The sequence below is a fragment of the Bemisia tabaci genome, chromosome 8 (assembly GCF_918797505.1).
Source record: "Bemisia tabaci chromosome 8, PGI_BMITA_v3".
Taxonomy (NCBI): Eukaryota; Metazoa; Arthropoda; class Insecta; order Hemiptera; family Aleyrodidae; genus Bemisia; species Bemisia tabaci.
The window spans coordinates 33,952,954-33,976,250 of NC_092800.1; the positions used below are offsets into that span (position 1 = coordinate 33,952,954).

A 23,297-nucleotide genomic window follows, 5' to 3' on the forward strand; every position below is an offset into this window, starting at 1 on the left:
AAAGGGGAGTTCAAGAAATTCACCTAAGCAATAAATGTACTGAAGCACCCGGAAGAAATGATCATCACTCTTCATTTTTGAAAGGAAAGTGTCAGCGACATTGGGAGAGTAATAGTTCATTTAATCGAAAAACCTCTTTTTCAATAAAAAAAGAGAAAACCGAGAAAAAATAAACAGAGAGCAAATACTCTTCATACATGAATCGACAGTTTACTAACACACCATACTGCTGAAACAACCATATTCCGATGCAATATTGCTATAGGACCGACATATTTCGTCATATATCAAAAGCTATAGTTCACGAAAGCTCACGTACAAAGTCATTGCAATTTCCGCATAATTTCGCCAATAATTAGCAGGGAAATATGGCAACTGAGAGCATGTGAATATGCACAATCACTCCAACGGAAGTGCATTGCTCTGAACAGGTCAATTATTGAAAGGCCGCCGTATCTGGGCCCGACCTGTAAGCGGAGCAAAAATAAACAGGGAGGCAATGGCCCGCATATTGATGTTGCAACTGCAAAAACACGGGTTCCAATTTGTTGCCTTGCAAATTTCCGGTTCCAATGTTTGCTCTTGAGGAGCAAACCCAATCATCATTGTTCCCCGTCTCGGAACTTTATGATCTCCATTGCCTTCGCTGCAATGTTTTTAAAAAAGTTTCATTTATTTTTCTCCGAGGGAGCAAAACGTAAAATTCAACGAAAATATAAAAAACACACATCTCGTATCTGCTTTCTTTCTCCACCACCGCCTGATCGTCCTCACGGAAAAAGTATTCACTTCCGTATTGATTATCACGAAAGGCAGCGCGGAAAACTTCCCCGAACTTCAATTAAATGGTCTTCACGGTAATTAAAATGAGAGTCTGCCAACCATTTCTAACAAGCGAACCACCACACGATTATGAAGTTGCATCCCTGTCGCTGTGGACCGTATTCGTGGCAGTGCAGTTCGTCGCTTCTTTGACGTAATGGCTTGTCTTGATTTTCGCATGAGCCCCAGAAAGTATAGATTCATATGTACAATAGGGATCACGTGGAATTTGAGATACGTGTTTACACCATAGGAGCGCCGAGTTCTGTCCTTCGGAAAACATCATATTGTCGCGTCGCATAGGTGAAACCAAAAAAACTAGAGTCTCGGTTGGCGACGCTGCAGGCATCTCAACACAATCTATTTTTTTAGATCAACTTCATTTCTAAAAAAAACTTCCCTCATTTTTAAATACAGTGTGAATGGTATTTTCTTTAAATTTCAAGCAATAGTATAGTATAGTATAGTTCTATTATAAGGAAATAAAAGATAGAGCTATCAAAAACGAGATTCGCGATTTTTCTAGTTTCAAGATCATTATGGTTTACATTTTAATCAAAAAAGGTTTACAGAGGCCTTTGTCATAATCTGTTTTACGAATTTTTATGAAAATTCAACGCCATGACTTCAGAGATATATCTTTGCAAGGGTTTTTAATAATATGCCGTACTAATTTACCCTAGCGTCTGGCAGCTTTGGTCGTGAGTGGTTTAGCGAAGTTTTTGAAAAGTAGGAACGGTAGAGTTGTAAGTAGAGATGCTGCGAATTCGTTCCTCTGTAGACAGTAGATTAGACTCTTAAATATAGCTTTGTAGCCTCGCTTTACGACGTAAAACCTCCATTCAAGCAATTAAGCTTGAAAATGTTGACGTTTTCCATCCTGAAATGATTGTGGAATACACTTTATGAGTTGTTACGGAAACTTGATTTTGAGTTTTTGTGATCTATTTTTCAGAGAATTCTATCCACACTGCGGTTGAAAGTTTTTGGCGATGTGAAGAAAAAATTATCATAATATTCACCTAAAATATATGTTTTAGCAATACAGATTTGGCAACATTCGAATGTTCGTACGGTAGCGTTTGCGTTCCTCCTTAGCACAGTGGAATAGTGAACTCTGGCTCAAAGTAAGGAATACCACTATTCGAACTCCCAGGAGGCCATTTTGCCTACCTGCCGATTTGAAGGCGATTCTTGCGTCTGATTCACGGACTGAAACGAGGAAATACGTCCGAATCATCCGAATGCACCGATATTATCCACGCTCTCACGCTATTATGATGGTATACATTTTCTTACGCGGTCACGTATCTTAATATTCGAGAAAAAAATTGATCAATTAATCAACTTAATTATCAGAATTTCAGATGAAAATACATACTCGCGAGCCGTTCTCACAGCGCTCTGTGTCGCTCGGCGATATCCAGCCACCAAAGTTATTTATCCCCACAAAGCCATTCCAATAATTTACACACCCTCATTTCTTGCAAAACTTCCTATCCACAAGGTACCTCCGTTTGCGACGTTGCAAACTTCCCATCATATTTCACTCTTTCTTTAGCATTCTACTCAACGTAATTTAAGTGTATTTTCCGAAGGAAAAATACACTATTCTTGAATACTCCCTTGAATTTTCATCTTTGTAAGCTGGATATTCCATGTGAATTTCAAGCTATAAAGTTGCCTTGTTTAATCTCTCCGCCAAAATGAGATCAGAGCGGAAATTTTGAAAAATCGCAATAGAGATGTGTGGTTCGGCATTTGTATTATCGATTTGAATGTTACGGTTGGTAGCGACACTTATCAACTGCTTTCCTTGTGGGGAGATCGACTGCACTCTTTGGCCCTAAGACTCAATGTTTGGACATATCTATTATCTTCATATTCAGGTCCCCTTAACTAAAAAACCTACATGGGGAACGTACCGACTTGTCGAAATATGGAGCCTTTAGCGGCCCAAAATGGCCTCCGAACCTCCGAACACAAAAAATGTCACTGCCAATCTTCAGATTCCAATATCAAACCGAGATGGCCAAGAATGTTCTTAAAGGAGCCTTCTTCTGCAAGAATGAGTAGATTCATGCAAAAACTAAGTCAGACACTTGCTTTGCAAACGATGGGTCATCACATTTGTAATAATAAATCACTCTGGATAATTGTAATTTATAAGTTGGGTGCCCTTTTGGGCCCTAAAAGCTCCATGACCTACCTCAAAAATACTAACCTGTCCGTACTCTTCCTATTTAGCCACTCTACTCTAAACCAGTCGATAAAGGCATTAAAACGTCATAACAACATAAAAGCGCCGGATCCTAACGATCACCGTGCGGCAACAAAGCACTATGCCACCGCTACTTCAACATTTTTAGGACCAGCAAAGATTGCCCTAAATTCAACTTTCGCCTTGACTGCCTCGCAGTCTGCCACCTCGTCGCCCACACCGCCGTGCTACGGAAGAGAGCCGTAAGTGCAGTCCGCAGTGAGCCTCGAGACACATAAGAGTATGTGCTAACCATGGCTCATACACAAATGCGCTTACTGCTCTCTTCCCTAACACGACAGCACAGCTCACTCACCGGCCAATTATCACTTCCACATCGGAATTTTTGTCATATTAACAGCACACCGGTTAATTCATTTATCACGGATTTCGGCAACATCTTGTGTGGTTCGGTTATGTCACAGCGGGGGGAAGGGGGGCAGCACCCTCATAAACTGTGGCGGGCGCGCACTTTATTGTTACCTGCCTTCATTTGGCCGCTGATCCAAGATGCCCCGACCCATTACTCTTTCTAGCGTTGCCAACAGTGCCGTCCGAAAATGTTTCAAGTGTCTCAGGGCCGTATTTATAGGGTCGTATACACTGAAAAAAAATTCTCGGCGTTTTTACCACGGTCCGTTGGTATACCTTTACCATCTCACTTTTTTTACCAATTATTGGTAATTTTACCAAGACAGACTGGTAAGCTTACCGAAAAACCGGTATTTTTACTGTTTTTTTTTCAGGTAAGAATACCACTTTTATTGGTAATCAATTCCCGGTAACTTTGCCATTTTATCTCGGTAATTCTACCACAGTCCATAAAAAATATTGGCGTTTTTACCGAGATTTCTCGGTAAAATTACCGATTCCATAAATGATAATTTTACCAAAAAAAAACTGGGATCAAATAGAACCCTGAATTCTTGGTAATTTTACCCTTTTCTCAGTAAATACACCGAGATTTTTTTCAGTGCATTTGAATCAGTGAGAACGAAAACACACCAACTCGACAAAATGAAAATAATCAAGACACACACAAAACTGCACAGTAGGTGAAGAAGTTAGCCTAAGAAAAATATTTTTCGGGATGAAAAGATTCGAAGGACAAGTACTGAAGGACTCTTGAAAGGTCCAAACTGAACAGATGCGCTAACTTCAATTACTTTTGTGAAAATTGACTGTCTTTAATAGCAACTAAGCATTTCCGAGTTACAGAGTTGGTGTGTTTTCGTTCTCACTGATTCATTTATGGTCGTTCCTAAAACAGCTTCTTTCCATTCAGAGACCCCATGTAATTATTAACCCATATTATAATTGAGGGAGATTCAAGGATATCCATAAAATGTCAGCATAAAAGGACAATTTTGCAAACGTCATGTAAAACTTGGTATTATAACTTTGGGAATGGGTTTTTTAAAGAGATGATTACAATGATTAGCCATTACAAAAAATATAAAATACGGAAGAAAATAAATTGCGAGTTTTGGAAATTTCAAGGTACGTTGGCACCTGCCTAGTTTGTCAAAATCATTGAACTTTTTCTTCCGTATCTTGTACTTTTTACAGTGACAACTCATTGTAATCGCCTTGAAGGGGTCTATTTCCAAAGTTATACTGCTGAACAATCCTCAAGATTGGCAAATATTGTCTTTTTAATGATGTTATTTTTAGGACTTGAATCTCCCTTTATCACACTAGAAGGAAAAAGTAGTCCCCTAAGAAAAGGAGCTGTTCAAAGAAAAAAGCTATTCGAGGAATGACTATATATACAGCCCTTAAAGAGAGGTGTCTTTTGAGCAAAAATAGCGATTTGCTCAAAATCTCAAGAGTCACTATCAGACGTACTTTTCCTCAGAGTTGGGTCGACCTCAAATCGAACGATTCAATTTCTGCATATCAATAGCAGGATCAGTACCGGGAACGCAATGAAGTTGTTAGTTCCTGAGGCTGTAGACGCTGGTTAAAATGCCATGGCGAGTGCAGATATCCAATACGCAACTAATAGCGCTTTGCGGTAAGTTTGTAGTATCACGCCAAATTGAAGGCGATTTATGATTTGTCACTGTTTGCACATAGATATGAGCCGTGTCAACTTGTGACTTTGAAAATGGTCATTGACGAATGGACCTTGAAATGACGAAAGGGACCAAAACAAACGGGCGGTTGAAGATAGGTCCTAAGGACTTTACCTTTATTCAAAGAACCTTGAATTTAATAAGAAAGAAATAAAAAGAAAAAAAAAATACGGGAAAAGGGGAAAAAAGAAAAAGAGGAAAAAACCGAAAGAAAAAGAAAAAGAGAAAAAATAAAGAAAAAGAAAACAAGAAAAAAATAAAGAAAAAGAAAACAAGAAAAAAAGAAAGAAAAAGAAAACAAGAAAAAAATAAAGAAAAAGAAAACAAGAAAAAAATAAAGAAAAAGAAAACAAGAAAAAAATAAAGAAAAAGAAAACAAAAAAAAGAAAGAAAAGAAACATAAATAACGAAAGAAAAAACGGGGGAAAAAGTGCGACTAAGAGATAAATTTTTCTTTCATTTTTTACTCAAATCTCTTGAAAACAATTAAAAAGAAAAATTAAAAGGAAACTATGAGGAGAAATTTTGCACTCTCTTTCTGTGTACGACCCAGACTTAGCAGAAGTAGATTCCGTTCACGAACGTCAACAGCAACATCAACAACAGCACGGGCAATGGCGCCGTATCTGTTCTGTTGGGACGTGACATCAATCAAGCGGCTCGGTCACCGCCAAGCGGTAACAAGCTGTTAGCCGCACTGCGTTTTAGTGCACTCGGCAAAAACGCCCAATGAACATTTGAACGTTGCCAACAAGGATTACAGAAAAAATGGACGAATTTATGCTACAAGGAACTATGTCACAAAATCCTATGCGCATAGTTCCTTTTAGCATAAATACGTCCAAATATCTTTAATCTTTCCTCAAAATTTGTGTTTCAGGAGAGGAAAAGTCGGATGAGAAGAGGGGAGGAGATTGAGAAAAAACTGAAGATTAAGAGAAAAAAGGTAAAGGAAAATAAATCCCTCCGTCTCTTCCATTTTCCCTTCTTCCTACTCTTCTCACTCTTCTGTCTCTTCTTCTTACTCTCCCTTTTTTCTTATTATTCTTCTTAATTTTCCTCCTCTTTTATACTACTACTAATCTTGTTCCTCATCTTCGTGCTAATCTTCTTTCTCACTTCCTTACTCATCTTTTTCTCCTCCTAGTATTTTTCTTCAATTTTTCTACTTCAACTTCTTCATATTCCTCCCTTTCTCTCGCCTCTCACTTTCTCTCTTTCCTCCACGAATAAAAATATTTGTGTTCTTGTGTTACTTATGGTTAACATGGGAAGTGAGACACAAACCAACATAAATTTTGTGTTGATTTTGGTACAGTTTGCGGTGAATTTAGCGCAGAAAACAATGGAGAGACTGAGAAATACATTCTTCTCGGATTGCGAAGTTGGTTTTCACCACTCGTTTTTCATTGAATTTCTTCAAGAAAACTAACTGGCATTTTCTCTTGAAATTGTTAACCGAAGGCTATAGGGTTATTTTATGTTTTAACTCCTCTATTGACCAAACTTTTTGCGTCGAAATTTCTCTCTAATTCCCTTCCTTTATTTTCTCTCATTCTCTCGCAATTACTTCTTCGTCCTCTTCCTCCAATTCGTCGCCTGCTAACTCTTTCTCCTATGTTTCTCCTCCCTCCTCCTTTTTTTCATCCTCTTCTTCCTCTCCCTCTTGTCCTCTAGTTCTGCTTCCTTTCCTCCATACTTTTCTTTTTCTTTTCTCGCCTCTTATTTCTTACCTTCTTCTCCTTCTTTTTTTCTATTTCTTCTCATTCATTCCCCTTCATTTTACTCTCCTCTCTCTTCACCCGGCCCGATTATTAAACTATGTCCGCCTGACAAGACAAGACACAGTCCTATCTCAACCAAGAAATATATCCCGATTCGATGTCTTATCAGGCTGCTTTAAACTTTCAATAATCATCCGCTGCGGGCCAATTATTGAAATTTATGGACAAAGCTATAGACAAAGAAGACATACGGAGTATAGAGCGATCCTGTTGGTTGAAATGGGTGGTTTTCATAGACTAAGACGGTAAATGATAGACTAACTATCGGGTCTCTCGTGGGTTCCCGTTAGTTGGTCTATTACCTACCTCCTTAGTCCATTGCAACCACCCGCTTCCACCGATAGGATCCCTCTAAATCCCTTTTGTCTTCTTTGTCTATAGCTCGTCTATCGATTTCAATAATCGACCCACAGGCTGCTTTAAACTTTCAATAATCAGTCTGCTGGTCCATCGACAGTTTCAATAAAGCGTGTAGAATGCTCTCGAACATTTTTTAACAAAAAACCATCCAAAAACTCTCCGAAAATCCGCATTTTAGAGAGGGAAATTGGCAATGTGCCAAGGTTCTCACGCCGTTTTTCCCGGGCACGGCTACGAATTCAAAGGCCGTGCCGACAAGCTCCGTAACGGGCAGCGACAAGTGCACTCGGCGGGGAAATCAGCTTAAAGGGGCGGTATCGTTGCCGCCGCCGACACCGCCGCGGAGACGGGTCGGGCTTCCGTCTGTTTGCACTGGCGTCGCTCTTCGTTAACGTAACGAGCAACACGTGCCCCTTCAGACCGGTGTCCGGCAACCCGCCGCACGCCCCCGCCGCTCGCTCACGTTGCTGCATACAGAAGGGATCGCGCGTTTTACGATCCGCTTTTCGCGATACTCCCCCGACGCATAGTGAACCGAGTCAATGGGAGAGGTCGGACAAAATTTAGAATTTTTTAACGCTCATAACTCCATCTACATGGAATTTTGAGGTTCTAAAAGTGGTTCCATTCCTCGGGAAATTTATTTTCAGAAACACCCCATAGAATTTAAAATGAGACGAGATAAATGTCAAAATTTGCAGTTTTTGTCCAACCTCTTTCATTAACTCGATCCACTGTGCAACGAGACAATTCCTTTGGTTGGATTCCTGCGAGGACCGAATTAGTCTCGACTTCAAGGTGTATCTACACTGAATGTAAACGATGTAAACAGCGAGATACCGAAACTGTTTTGCGATTGATAAAATTTTGAAATTTTGCGTATTTACGTGAATTTAAATTAATTTATCGATACGCGTTGCGAAACATATTGATGGCTAAAGTGCGAAATCTCGTACCACCGTTTGCGACAATGCAGACTTCCTGTCATACTTTATCGTTTCCTTGAAAAAACTAATCGACGTAATTCATCGGAAACTTTCCGCATTTTTTTCACCATTAGCGGAATATTCTGTAAAAATGTCAAGCTATAAACGTAGCTTATTCCTCCTCAAAAAATAAAATAGGAACGGATGTTTTGAAACCATGTGATAAATATACGCAGTTTCGCAATTTAACCATAACTGACTGCAAATTTCACAAGAGCAATTCACAAATCATCAAGACGGTAATGTTCAGGGCACAATTTCTTACCTAACAAATAAATAATAGTTGCAGCATATTTGCCCCGTGACAATCCTCACCTGGAACATAAAATGAACAGTGGTTAACGACATTGAGTTTATGGAACAATTGACTTTTCATGTTAAAATTCATCATAAAGTGAAAACATAAAAAGGAGAATCGTTTGCTGGAATGTTCAATTTTTACTCAAGAAAAGGGGTTGATTTCGTCGCTCCTCAGGTATATTTCTGTCAGGTCTGTTTTTGCATTTCTGAAACCACATAAAGTACATTGTCCGCGCTTGGAGTCATTTTAAGGTCACCGCTGAGAGATCCCGAATCGCGTTAAACGTTCGGCCGAATGACCGTTTTTGCACCCCTGGGAGTCTCCAAAAGCACGTAAGGTAGATCGTCTGCGTAAGTCGTCTGAAGGTTACGGCTGAAATATCCCAAATCGCGAGAAATAATCGGCCGAGAGGCCGTTTTTGCATCCCTGGGAGTCTCCTAAAGCACGTAAGGTAAATCGTTCGCGTAAGTCGTCTTAAGGTTAGGGCTGAGATATCCCGAATCGCGTGAAATAATTGGCCGAATGACCATTTTGGCACCCCAGGGAGTCTCCAAACAACACAAAGTGCATCTTCCGCGGTTTAAGTCGTTTTAAATACGTCCTTTCGGACCGCGTTAAGCAGAAAGGAACCAAGCCACATCAGCTTTTGTCAAATTTAGTTGGGAAATTTAATTTTTGACATGAAAACGGTTGTGCGAATTTTTGTGAACATTTCAGTGAATTTTCTGCATAGTTTGAAGCAAATTCCTAAAAATGTTCAAAGGAATCCGCACAAACGTTCTCCTGCAAAAAATTAAATTGTCAGATTAAATCTGGTAATAGTTGATACGGCTTGATTCCTTTCTGCTTCAAGCGGTCCATTTAAAAGTTGCACGGATCACTTCCTCAGGAAATTCGGCATGGCTGAGGAGATGTGTGTCGGCTTCTTCTGGATGAATGCAGCCCGTTTTTAATGATGAATGCGTGCGGTAGAGTGCGCGGCGGGGAGAGGACGGTGAAGTTCTCCGGCGAAATGGAGAATGAAGCGATTGCGAAGGGAATTCGCAAATCTGCCGATGACGTAGATGAATACTTGCAGAGGCGTGGTAGGGAAATTTACGCATTCAGATCGTGTAGGTTTGTGAGTCGGTGCAAGCATTGAAACCACGCCGTTACCCGGAAGTTGATTAAATAGCAGCAAACGCTCCCGCCATTGTCGGTTTGGCGCGGAAAACTCCGCGGATTTCGCTAATTTAAATGCAGAAACAAATGAACCATGTTGAGCAGCGAGGAACCAAGCCACATCAGCTGTTGTCGAATTGTATTGGGCAATTTAATTTCATACATGAAAATGGTTGTGCGGATTTTTGTGAAAATTTCAGTCAATTATCTGCATTCTTTTTCTGTATAGAGTACCTGTATAGCGAGAGTATAGACAGAAGATGTGAAACTCCGAAAATCCATCAGGCCTTCACCGATGCCTCTGCGAATGAAGTTAGGGCCCGGAAATGCAGCCAACCTATGAATTTCAACTATCCAGAGCGATTTATCAGTACAATTATTACGAACCATCGTTTAGAAAGCACGTATTTGACTTAGTTTTGCATAAGTTTACTCATTTTTGCGGAAGAACGCTCATTTTATGTACATTCTTAGCCATCTTGGTTAGAATTGGAATCTACAGACTGGCAGTGAAATTTTGTGCGTTAGAAGTTGGTTAGAAGGGTGGCTGCACTTTTGGGCCCTAAGCCCTCCATGAAGCGATCTGTCCATACTCTAGCTATTACTATACTTCTGTAGTGTTCTGTTAAGTAGCAGTACTATACTTATGTAGTGTTCTGAAGAGTTAGGCGCTGCCAAACTGCATAGGAAGTGGAAAAATGAAAGCATCAAAAAATGTCTAGTGGTGTGGAGCTAGTATCAGAAGATATTATAAACCTGAAGTTGTGAGTTATCCTAAATAGAACTGGCGCGGAAACTGAAAAAAAGAAATCTGAGCTTTCATCTTTTCTCATAATCTCAATTTTTTTAAGAAAAAAAAAAAAAAAAAAAAAAAAAAAAAAACAGGGTGTCCCGATTGTATAAATGCAATCCTTCTTTAAATTTCCCTAATTTTCAAAGAAAATTTGCGAATAAAAATCTGGAGGATCGTCCGCTTTTCCCTTTGATCCTTTTGGGGAAAGTTAAAGGGGTTTTGAGGAAACCCGTTGATACTCTCATCTTTTGACTAACTCTAAAGCGCAGAGTCACCGCGAGTCGCGAACCCCCAAATTTACACACTAATCGGCCCTGGAGCGGAAACAACCAAAAGAGGAGGAAAGTCCCTGCTTTTCCCATCGTTTCCCTGATTTTCCTGGATATTTGTCGTCCCCTGATAAATATCGGTATCCACCGCTTTTCCAAGGTCCTCGACACCATTTTTGACCTAGCTTTTCCACATCTTGACACAAAGGGAAAGAGGTGCAAAATTTGGTTCCTTCCGAAAACTTAACATTACTACCATGCTGTCATGCCGTGGTGACGAAGAACGCCGTTTGAGCATTCGAATGTTGCCAAAACTTCGATGATAAAGTACGAATTTTTTAGGGAGCTGGAGAATAAAGGAGGATATGACGAGATGGAGAGGAGAGACAGCAGAAAGAAGTAGAGGATGAAGAATGAGAGGAAGAACAAAAAAAAAGATAAAAACAAAAAAAGAGGAATTGCAGAGAGGATGTTCTTTGTTTTTTCTCCCTACCCTCCTTCCACTTCTTCTTCCTATTTTTCGTTTTAATTTTCTTTTCCTCCTTCGTTTTCTCCTCCTTCTAAAAAGCTGTTTTCATCTGACATGCAGCAGGAGTCATAAAGAACTCATGTGTTTTTTTCAGATGTCATGTCAAACATCCCCCTCTCCCAGAGAAAAGAAATAAAGTCTGTCAGATTAAGGTTATTCAAAAATGATTAACAATTTCAAATAGAATGTATACATTTCCTCAAACATACACATTCCATGGGAAAAATTTGGTAACATTGGTTATAGGACATTTCGTCAACGATTTTTTGTCCGCGCACCTGTTTTTTCCAGTAATTTACGTCCACGCGTTTTTTCGGCACGGGAGTTTTGGTCCACTTGCCAATTGAGACCCAAAGTTAATTGGCCCACGTGTAAATACAAACGACCATTGCTCACGACGTTTTTGGATGAAAATGTATAACGTCTTGGAAGAATGAGGGTTCGCTTGTTTTTTTGTTCTGTCTGTTTGGTCCAACGGAGAATAATATATAGTTGAGAGTGTTGGTAAAAATGGGGGAGCGTCAATTTCATGAGACAAAATTCACTTAAACTCTCTACACCTCTTAGGTGTGAGAGTACTTAATCATCTTTCAAGAAATTCTCGTTATACCTGAACCGAATAAACCTCTATATTTGCCTCAGCTAAAGGCTCTTAGATTTTTCCTGTGTACGATAAGTATCTTGATTTACTTTGCGAGGAAAGATTTGTACTTTTAAAGAATGCCTGTCATTCTTGATACGTTCAATTTCGTATAATACTGTGCAACACCTCTGTTGTGAAATAGTTGCTTCAGGCGCCGCCGCACGGCGGGCGGGCGGCCAGCGCGGAACGCGCATTGGCGCCTACAAACCTAAGTGGATACTTCAAGCATTGTACAATGCGTGAAGTATCCACTTAGGTTTGTAGGCGCCAGTGAGTCTCTTGCGCTGGCAGCACGCCGCACCGCTCTGTTAGGCTTTAATATTTATACTCGCATGGTCAGCGTTTTTACTTTCTCGCTACCCTAATTTAACTCATGATTTTGAAATGTTTGCACACTCTACATTGATTATTCTCATTTAAATTGATGGGGAAAAAATATGTGTCAATTTATCAAAGGAGAATAATGATATGATGTGTGTTTTTTAAATATTGGTGGTTCCGTGTCAAATTTAATGATTTCCAAAGCACTTTAATTTTTTCTTTCATATTTTGTGCTTATATTGTGCTGCAGCGAGGTGTACGAGCAACCAAACGCTCAAAATCTGTCGTATTTGACTCTAAAAGATCGCTGTGAAAATGGGTTAAAACTAAAGATTGCGTGCTTCTTGGTTTTTTTCCGCTTTTATTCATTTTTGCAGTTTCTCTCGGGAACAAATGCGGCTCATTAAGATTATTAATGTCACTTGGAAAAGGTTTGACAAATATTTGTCACGTTTTAAAAATATAAATGTTTTCAAAATGAAGTATAATTTCGTAAAGAAAAAATTAAAAAAAAAATAAAAAAAAAATACCTATACGTATATAAGGTATATTGTACATCGAATATTTTAAGGATAGAAATAAAACCAAATATTCACCAAAGACAATTTAAAAAGATGATTCAAAAGGAGAAAGTAATAACATTTCATTTAGAAAATGAGCAACCATAACAACACCTCCTTCTCTCTCAATTTCTCATTTCCATATTGTCAATATAATTTTACATACCGACTAAAATATAACGCTTGTATCAAGTCACTGTTGCTTATTTTACGTGTGGGCGTAAACTACTGCACAAAAAAGGTGCGCGGACAAAAAATCGTTGACAAAATGTCCTGAAACCGTAACATTCGAATGTACAAGAGAAGAGGAAGGTTAACAAGAGGAAGAAAAAGAAAAGAAGGAGGGAGGAGAGGAAGAAGACGAGAAGGAAAAACAAGGAAGAGATTGTAAGAAAAGGCGAGGAAAAGGCGAGGAAAAGGCGAGGAAAAGTCGGGCAAATAGGAAAATGAGGAAAAGCAGAAAAGAAAAGGGAAAACCAAGGAAAGAAGAGGAAGAAAAAGAGGGAGGAGTAGCGGAAGAATCTTTTCTCTCTCACTTTTTTCATTCCTGTTCTCCTCCCATCTCCTCCCTTTTTCTTCCCTTCGGGTAAATTTATTCGCACTCTGATCAAAAGTATCTGAAACAGAGTGTCTACTAAAACAGGCTGGCCAAAAATCAGTACTTTTACATTATATGCCCACGAAAATCAGTACCTCCTCAACAGAAAAATTCAGTACTTTTCTAATACCTTCAACTGACGAAATTCGTAAAATTTTAAAAATTTGAAATACCCGCTCAAATTGCGACAAAAATGAAAAAAATTCGGACTTTCTTGCAAAATTTCCGCACTTTTTCAGTACTTCCGGACCGCCCTTAAAAAATCAGTACTATTTCCGGAAATTCTGGACTTGTGCACACCCTGCTGAAAATTTCAAACAAGAGCATTCAGAACTTTCTTAAAAAACACGTTCCATCGGGAGAAAATTGGCGACGTCTGAGCGTTCACGCGGGATTCTTCTCGAGAAGCAGGACCGGGATCGGACCTAATCCCCGTTCGTCCTATCTCGTTCATTTCAGCCGAGTTTTCCGCTGTGTTGTCCGTTTTAATCGCGGATCCAGGGCGGGGGATATCGGCGGGTTTTTTTCACAACATCACGGACGACAACCGAGCCTCGTCGAAAGATAACGGACGGCTTGAGGTTAAGACGCCGACTCATTTCTAAAAGGGATCCCTCCGCGCGGCCCCCGAGCCCCCCTCCGCGAGGCGGACGGTGCGCGGTTTAACGTGGAGCGTGGTTTGATTATAAATTTAATTACAAACGAGTACCTCGTATTATGGCAGCATTGTTGTCGCTCGAGTGTGGGTCGGCGGGTGAGCGGGGATCTACGGAGAGGGTGCCACATCGATGATAAACTTATCTCTTAAAGGGAGCCATGGGTCATTTTCAGTCGAAAGTTTTTTTCAGTTTTTTGCTTACACTAACTGATTGCGGTAGACGCACGCCTCTGTGTTAAGATTTCAGCTATTGTAATTTATAACGCACGTTGACTAAAAAATTCCAACTTACCGTTTTTTGCTTCATTAAATTTTACACATCTTTAGCTGTAATTCAAGACCAAGTATTTTTTAAATTCTGATTGTTGTTCCATCAGGAGTACAATGTTCTGTGACACATAAAGTAATGCAATACGGCACCCTGATAACGCCATTCTTATGTGTTTCCAAAATATTAGACAGGCTTTCCTTAAAATAATGGTTTTTTTTTTTACCTAAAGGTACACCTTTTTCAGGGTCTACTGACAGCATGGATTTTCAAAAAAAATGGTGTTTCATTCCTAAACTTATTCTACAACTATATAGATTACAGGAGTTTCACTACTTTATCTCTAAGAGGAAAAAATAAATCCATAGGGTCTTTCGAGTAAAATTATTTAAATTTGTTTCAGATATCCATAAAATTTCAGTGTTAAATTTTTTTTTTAAAAAATCTCTCGTCTGAAGCCAGAGAAAAGTCTGAGGAATTAAACAAAAACAAATTTTTGAAAATCTACAGTAGGACTTTAACATAATACATCCTTGCATCCGTAAATTTTACATGGTGAGACTTATTTCACCCCATTCTTTACTTATTTTACATCGTAATCGTATTTTGGGCAATAGAATCGTGCATTTTAATTGTTTATCACTAGAAGAAAAAAGTCTCTTGGATCCAGAGTCTTGACTCCTAAAAATTTGACAGGAGAAAGTATTCTAGATTCAATCGGATTTTCGCTTCACTCAAAGAGCATCCTAAAAAAGAGGATGGCTCGATTCAGCAAAATCGAATAAACAAGAAAACTTTCGCTCGGCAAATTTTTTAAGAGTCTGGACTCAAGATTCAAGAAACTTTTTTTCAGTGTGTGTACGTGTAAAAAAAAAACTTTGCTCTTAAATGAATCATTTGTCTTTAAATATCTAAAAGTCAAAGTTTTTCTTAATGGATCCCACAATAAACGTAGCTGAATAGGTCTGAGTCCTACCTCTTGCGAGGGCATGAAGAGACACCGTAATTGCTGACGTGGTTTTCAGTCCTTTGACAACAAGTTAGCAAGAAAGTCTGCTCCTTTGAGCAAGAACCACGAACCTGCGACGGATATCTAATCTCGGAGCTGCGGTTCTAGCTCACCGCGGCCAACAGTCAAAGCTTCGCGGCAATTGAGAAGTTTCTATATTGAGTCTGATTCAAGGAAAACGCAAATTGAAACGAAGCTTTTGCTTGGAAGGATCCCATGATTTAATACAAAATTTCTGAGTTACCCGCAGCGGGGAATGAAGACATGCTTCTCGGCGGTGTTCGATCTCTTTCCAGGAATTCCCCAAAAGATCGAATACCCCTCGGATTGGGCTGCAGGAGCTCAGAGTTAACGAGAAACCATCAGTACCTACTTATTAAATAGCATCTCCATCTCAAGATACGCTTCATGATTGTTCAAAACGTCTCGAGGAACAAACAGCTCGTGGCATTTCATTTCGCGATGAGAAACCACTCTTTCTGACTCATCTTAAAAACAACATATCGTCGCTTCTCTGACGTAAGGACGTATCTCGAAGTCTACGTGAGCCTTGTTCTCCATATAATCCTATGCTTTTGGGGGCTCATGTGGAATTAGAGATACGCCCTTACGTCAGAGGAGCGATGATATGTCCCGTCAGTTTTCCCATGCAATGCTTCCTATGAATGCTTTTGTAATATTGGATCCTTATTGCAAGATTCAGCCCAATTGTATCTTGCCAAGGATAAACGCCATATCGACGGTGAAATTACCAAACCACGTATCTCGTTTGCGGTGTTTAAAAATTTACGCTCACATTTTATTTTTTTGAAGTAGACCAAATCAATATCATTCCTTGAAATTTTCACAGAATTTTCTTCGCACGAAGAGGAAAAATCACAGAAATTCTCAAGATTGGACATTAAGTAGTTTTTCATTTAAAAAATAAAGTATGACAGGAAGTCTGCGACGTCGCAAACCGAGATACGTGGTTTGGTAGTTTCACCATCGATATGAACCTTCAGGCATTGCTGAATGTCGATTGACAAAACACGAATTTTCTGGTGAACATATATGAATATTTTTCGTCCAATTTTTTAGATAATGTTATTCACAATTTCGCCTAAAGTTCCAGAAAATTGCGAGGAAAAATATCCATAACTTTCCCCAACACTTAACATTCTATTGAAGGAAATTTGGCAACAACTCTCGAAAGTTCATACGGCGTTCTTCCTCAGCACGGAAGAATTACAAACATTCAAGTCCAGTGTAAACTACGAATGCATAATTTCTATTGACATGATCCTCAGGTACATTGTCCCTGATTTTTTTCTCCTTTCATTACTTTTTCTTACTTTTCAAATGAGAAAAAAACACTAAGAAGTGGCCCGAATACTGTATGTATTCTGTTTGTCTTACTTTACATTTATACTCCAGCATAATTTTCATTTTGTATATAAAAAGAACCAGCCTTGTTCCTTGAAATGTTCACGTGATACCCGTCTCGCAGATAAAAAAACCAATAACGAGTGACTCCTCGAAAAGACGTTTAACATCGTTTTCCACGGTAAAAATAAAGTATGATGGTAAATTAGCAGTACTGAGATTAACATTAATTTTCTCTGAAATTAATGGTTCATTCAAGAGATTTCAATCAGATCAAGATTAACAAGAGAGGAACGGAGCACATTATTATGTCGCTGAGATCGTGGCATTTATTCTGCGTAGCAATAAGTAGAGGTTCCGTCATAAGAATAATAGAAACTTGGTTCTGAGAAGGAACATCCTTTCTACCTGGGAAAACACAGGCGAATGTTCTTTTTTCAAGTGATCATGAGCAGCTTTTCCTCTTACTCTCGAATTGAACAATCTTTCACGTATCCAACGCTGTTATTACTGTCGAACACAGCCAAATAACAAGACACACAGTGACCAGATAGTGCTCAAATATCAGCAATTTTCCCTTGTTAATACCCATGTCAAAAATCCAAAATTTCTTGCACTATTTGACAACCTTGACGAGACAAGTCACCGTCAAAAAGGTCACAGCAGATGGTTTTTTACGAAATTCAGCCTCGCCAGTATATTTGTATATACGCTTAGAGTTTCTAGTCTCTCCTCTTCCTTCATCGACTTCTTATTTTTGAAGTATCATGCGTCAGAATAATGTGACGTGTGTCTTAAAAAATGTTAACGTTTGTTTATTTTACCACCCTGTTAATCATAGTATAGTATTTTTAGTGCTTATATTTTCTCGGCTAATTTATTTGTTTAACAGAGTATTAATACATTTTTCTCCAGGTATTGCAATGAATTTCCGATGTTGTGCTTATGGTATTGCAGCCTTCTGTTCTCGTGTATTTTCATCCAATTTTAGTTAGAAAAATATACCGGATAGTTCTCGATGAATTCTCTCCTTCAATTTTCCGTGGATGATCGTTCGGTGAAAAAGTCACAATTGGCAACGCTGTGTACGGTTGATAAATGATAAAAGTAAAACTCAATTAATTTTGACCCTAGTGAATGAATGGACGTTTTTTCGTTTCACGTCAGGCTGAATCATCAACCAATTAAAAGAAGAAAAGGGGAAATGTATTCAAATTTTGCTTGCTACAGGCTCGAATATTTTCTGTTACACGCCGTACTTGATTTATAGATTTTGTGGTCGGTAAAACCTTACAATAAGAGAGATGCTATCTAAAAACTCAGTCGCGTTTCAGGGTAAACAATCTCAATAACACAACACCACAGCCTAAGGTTGCCAAAGTAAAAAAAACGCGCCGCATGTACATTCATAGGTTGTTAAACATTCTCTGGACAACGCACTATTTGTTTAGGATAGTAATTACGGCTAACTTTCCTTTGAAATATTCAAAAAACACCTTCGGCAACTATCATGTTATCCCTGAAAGTTTCGAAAAGAATACTTTCGATATATTTAACTTTACAAAAATGAAAATTTTATCAGAGGACATTTAGCAAAATACGTCGTTGTTCCTTAGTAGTAGTATGCCAGTATGATCAAAAGAAAAGCCAGGCGTGGCACCTTACCACCCCTTTTCCATGCTCTTACGGATTGTCGACTTATTAGAGTGGTAAACAAAGCGCGTTATGCCGCTATGAGCGCGAGCAAAGCCAAAGTGCCTTCAAATATTCGTGTATGCAACACGGTCATCCTCAGAACACGAATAGTTGCATTCAGGAGTTAAGGATGAACGTTACAAGCCTAGTAGCGGGAATACAAATCAGAGCTGATCGATTCCGTTTTTTTACAATTTTCTTGTAAATGTATTAATGGTTACCTGTTTAAATCTTTCTTCTTTTGGTGACAGAACTGTGTCTCAACGCAATTGATCGGTTGAATACAAGAGCTAGAGGTAAATAGATATTGATGACCGCATTTTGAGATCACTTATCTCCATTTGCGACGTCGCAGATTTACTGCCAAACTTTTTTTCCTGTAGAGAACAAGCCGACGAAATTTTTGGAAAATATCTTGATTTTTCTTCTCCATAAGCAGAATATTCTGTATTAAGTTCAAGGAATAAAGTTGGCTTGGTTCTCTTCGAAAAAATAAAGTAGGAGCAGAAATTTTAAAACACAGAAATAAATATATGTGATTACGCACTTTGGCTGTCGATGTACATTCTAGCGCTGGGATAGACCTCTGGACAAGGTCTAAACTATAAAACAGCCACATGTTTTCTCTTCAAAACATTACGGAGAAAACAATTCCAACAACTGGAAGTTCGGAAATTAACTCCTAAACAAAACATTAAAAAGTATTTTTCCGTCGTATAAAATGAAGTCAGATCATACAAATATCGTCATTTGTTTTTTTTACCATTCGACCAATATTAATCGATATATTAACCGATATCTTGTTTGCAAGTTGATTTCCAGCCCTCTCTATTTGTGATTTTTTGTGAAGAAAAACCACCCGTTTCAACCGATAAAATCGTCCCATACTCCCAATGTCTTCTTTGTCTATAGCTGTGTCCATCAATTTCAATAATCAGCCCTCTGGTTGCCATCAACGATGAGAAAATTGCCCGCCAACACGACGCGGGAAATTTGAAAGAGCGAGATACGGACTTTACAAACATCGCGTCAAGGACTGAATCTTGGACTTTCTCGAGGTGCTTATTTGTTATTTTAGGTGACTATAACTTTCAGGAAGTCTATTCATTCATGTGTGCTTTTTATATGTGCAGACCCGTTTCCTGCTGTGGTAGAAAGTGTGTAGAAGGACTCAAAGGGTCCTTCCATTTGAATGGTATGAAAGATTTGAACAAGTTTCTGTACCCATATAGTGCGAAGGAAAAGAAAATAAGAATTCACTCTTGAAATATTGCAATGGTAGCAGTGGCGTGGCGTGAATTGCGGTATATCGATTGCTATGCCATTCAAACCTATGGGAATGGATCGATAAACAGGGCGTTCGCAGCGAACACCTTAATAATCGATTCGTTACCATAGGTTTAAATGACAGAACAATCGATATATCGCAATTCACGCCACGCCACTGAATGGTAGAGGCACGCGAATCTCGTTCTCAACGACTCAATTCTTCGGTAAAATATCTCGAGGGTTGTATCAGGCAGTGTACGTGTACAAAAGCTGCTTGTTTTCATAACAAAACGGGGAAACTAACCAACTGGCTGATCTAGTGCGTTTCAGAAGAACGCGCCAAATGAGGATTCAGACGTTGTGAAACTGCCCTAAATAAACATTTAATGTTGGAGAAAAGTAATGGATATTTTCTTTGAAATTTTCGTGTGGACCAGATTTTATTTGATGCATCTTTATCGTTATCTTAAAGAAATGCATGGGATAGTAAATAGTATGGTTTTTGACCGAAAATTGTTAATTTAACGGGTAAACTATCGTGTACATTTTATTACTGGATACAGTATGACAAAAAAATTGAGGGACACAAAACTAATTATTCAAGCGGATGAGATTGTCCTCAATGGCTGATTAGACCTATGTAGAGTTTGGCTTCTTCGCAAGCGGTAGGTTTGAATTGACAGATTCTCATGTAAACTAAAAATATTAATATTTCCTTGAGAAGTTACCTTTGGAATTTTTTGATAGGCGCAGAGCGTTTTGAGTGAAATTTCGATACGGAGACACGTCTCGTGAAAGTTTAAGTCAATATCCTGTCTTGCGGGTTGCATACTCGCGGAGTGTCACGACTCTTAAATACCATCGAGGTGAAGTGTCAAACACGCTACTATTTTTCATCATTCGTAAGAGAAAAGGGGATGCCGAGAGGCTTTCTAACTTCTCAAAGTCAGATATGTCAGAATCGAGAAGTAAAAGCTTCCCTTAAAAGTTCCAAATAACCAACCCTACTTGATGGTAAACAATAAACTTGTCCAAGCAGGGTAGAAACGAAAGTTTGAAATGAAAGTGGCTGCATTTTGTCAGTTTCTCGACGAAAAAACGTATCCCAACTCCAGGTAGAAAATTAACTTGAATAACTTTTTTTTTTTTTTTTTTTTTTTTTTTTTTTTTTTTAACGAAAATAAATGCGAAATGTTTGCCTAAAACCTGAATTTTGCGTGTAGTCTGCAAAGAAAAGTTAGTGCAATTTTCACTTCAAAAAAAGTGCATCATGGTTTGAAAATGAAAATTTACATCTTCGGTGGATATGTTGCAACGCTGCGATTAAGTTACGTTCTTCTGTCACGGAAATGACGTTTCATAAAAAGGGCTTCATCACCGCGGCCTTTTAAATGCTCAATTTAAAATGATTTCTCCCTAAATAGCCTCAAGGGCGTTGGCGGAATAAATAGAAGTACGGGGTGATTTTATTAATCTGGTTATGGCGTTAAACAAGACTCGGAAAAAGATCTCCCGTGGGTTAAGATGGAGGAGGAGAATCAAGGAAGTAGCGCAGAAAGAGGGGGAGGGGGGAGAAATGCGGGGAGGAAAAAGAAAGTGGGAGGAAGAGATTGATAGCAGAATACATTATCCCACTTAGTACTAACTTCTATTCATTTTTTATCTGCTACTCAGTCTCTATGGTTTCTGGTAAAATATGATGAGGACTTAATTCACGCAGAATGCGCCTGGCAACGTAGGCAAAGAGCAGGAAGTAATTGATTCATCCCTTCGCACTGTTCTCGTGGCTGCTCTCCATGACCCACTCAAAGTTCTTCAAGTTCAAGGGGCGCGGAAGGGAGTTAAATGATTTTTAACACTGAGATTCTTGATTGAAAATCGTTGCCAGTTGCGTGGGAGAGAGAGTGCATCGCGCCTTGGGCACGAGAAATATGCAATTCCGTCTCTCTTGCTGCACTAATTTACATTAAACTCGCTAGTTTGTGATGGTCTCCCATTTCCTTAATAAACTTTATTGAAGAGCCAAGATTTACAGTAATTTAACCAGCGGGCTGATTGTTGAAATTGATAGACAAAGCGATAGACTAAGAAGACATAGGGAGTATGGAGCGATCCTATTGGTTTAAATGGTTGGTTCTTACAGATCAAGGGAGAAAATGATGGATTAATTATCGGGTCTCTCGTGGGTTGCTGTTAGTTAGTCTATTATCTACCTTCTTTGTCCATTGCAACCATCCGCTTCCACCAATAGGGTCCCTCTATTTATCTTTTGTCTTCTTTGTCTATAGCCTTGTCTATCAATTTCAACAATCAGCCCGCAGATCTAAAAAAAAAAAAAAAAAAAAAAAAAAAAAAAAAAAAAAACTTCAGGATTTGTCTTCCTTTCCTTGCGGAAAAAATTATGCCTTCAAAACGCTAAATGTGAAAGACCTGCGAAGTAATTCTGCAACAAGCTGCAACTCGAAAATGACTTTGCAAAAACTTTGTTAAGAGGTTGGTTGAAATTAACTTCAATGTTGATCTTCTTCGTATTCAAATATTTAACTTGATGCGCAATAAACGTGAATCCTCATTTCATAAATAAAATGAAGTTTTTTTTATAAACATCAAATTTTCCAATCCATCGACGATTGAAATATGAATCTTTGAGGGGCAGATAAACCGAGTTTAGGAGAGAGGAGCCAATAAGTCGTACCATGCTCGAACCAAAAAGAAGATGCTTGAAATTGTATTTTTCCAAAAGACTGAAGGTAAACGCTAGCTGCTTTACATTCAAAAAATTATTCCTAGAATACGATTCCCTGGTAAAAATTGGCGATAAGAGCAGCGTTTCAAAATACCATAGGAATTCTTATAGCCAGCTAAAGAAGGCTACAGAAAATCATATAGCTGGCTGTAGAATGAGGAGAAAATCATACGGCCGGGCTATACGAATAAGCGATAAAAAATTATGCAGCCGGGCTATAGTTCCTATAGCCGGGCTTTACACTTTATCGCCTGGCTGTTGCTTTTTCGCCATCGATTATAAAAGGCTATAAAAAATTGTGTAGAAATTCGTGTGCTTTGGAAATCATTAAGTTTGATACGGAACCACCTAAATATTTACAAAACACACGTTATATTTTCCTTTAATACATATTTTTTTTCATCAATTAAAACGAGAATAATCCATACAGGATGTGCAAACATTTCAAAATCATGAGTTGAATAACGCTGACTCCGCTTGATTAAATATTAGAGCCTAACACAAGGCGGAGCGGCGACGCATTGGCGCCTACAAACCTAACAGGGATACTTCACGCATTGCGCAACGCGTGAAGTATCCCTGTTAGGTTTGTAGGCGCCAATGCGCGTCTCGCGCTGGCTGCCCGCCTGCCGCACCGCAGCGTGCCACGGCGCTTGAAGCAACTATTTCACACCAGAGGTATTGCACAGTATCATACGAAATTGAAAGCGCTCTAATATATTAGGAATGACAGGCATCCATCAAAAGTACGGAGCGTTCCTCGCAAAATAAATCAAGATACTTCGGCCCAATAAGAGAGCAGTGGTCCAAAAACTCACTGTC

The 23,297-nt window shown here is 38.9% G+C and overlaps 1 protein-coding gene across 7 annotated transcripts in view; it reads right to left on the reverse strand.

The window, feature by feature from the left end:
- Window positions 1–23,297, reverse strand: part of LOC109030233 (prolactin-releasing peptide receptor) — a 384,812-nt gene that overhangs the window by 227,554 nt on the left and 133,961 nt on the right. The window contains exon 2 of one of the 7 annotated variants that reach the window (XM_072303434.1): window positions 8,556–8,605. The exons of 5 other annotated variants lie outside the window; for them this stretch is intronic. The gene's annotated coding sequence lies outside the window, so the exon portion shown is untranslated. Of the gene's footprint in view, window positions 1–8,555; window positions 8,606–21,942; window positions 22,053–23,297 lie in introns of all 7 variants that reach the window. One more of the 7 variants, XM_072303435.1, reaches the window with a different exon arrangement.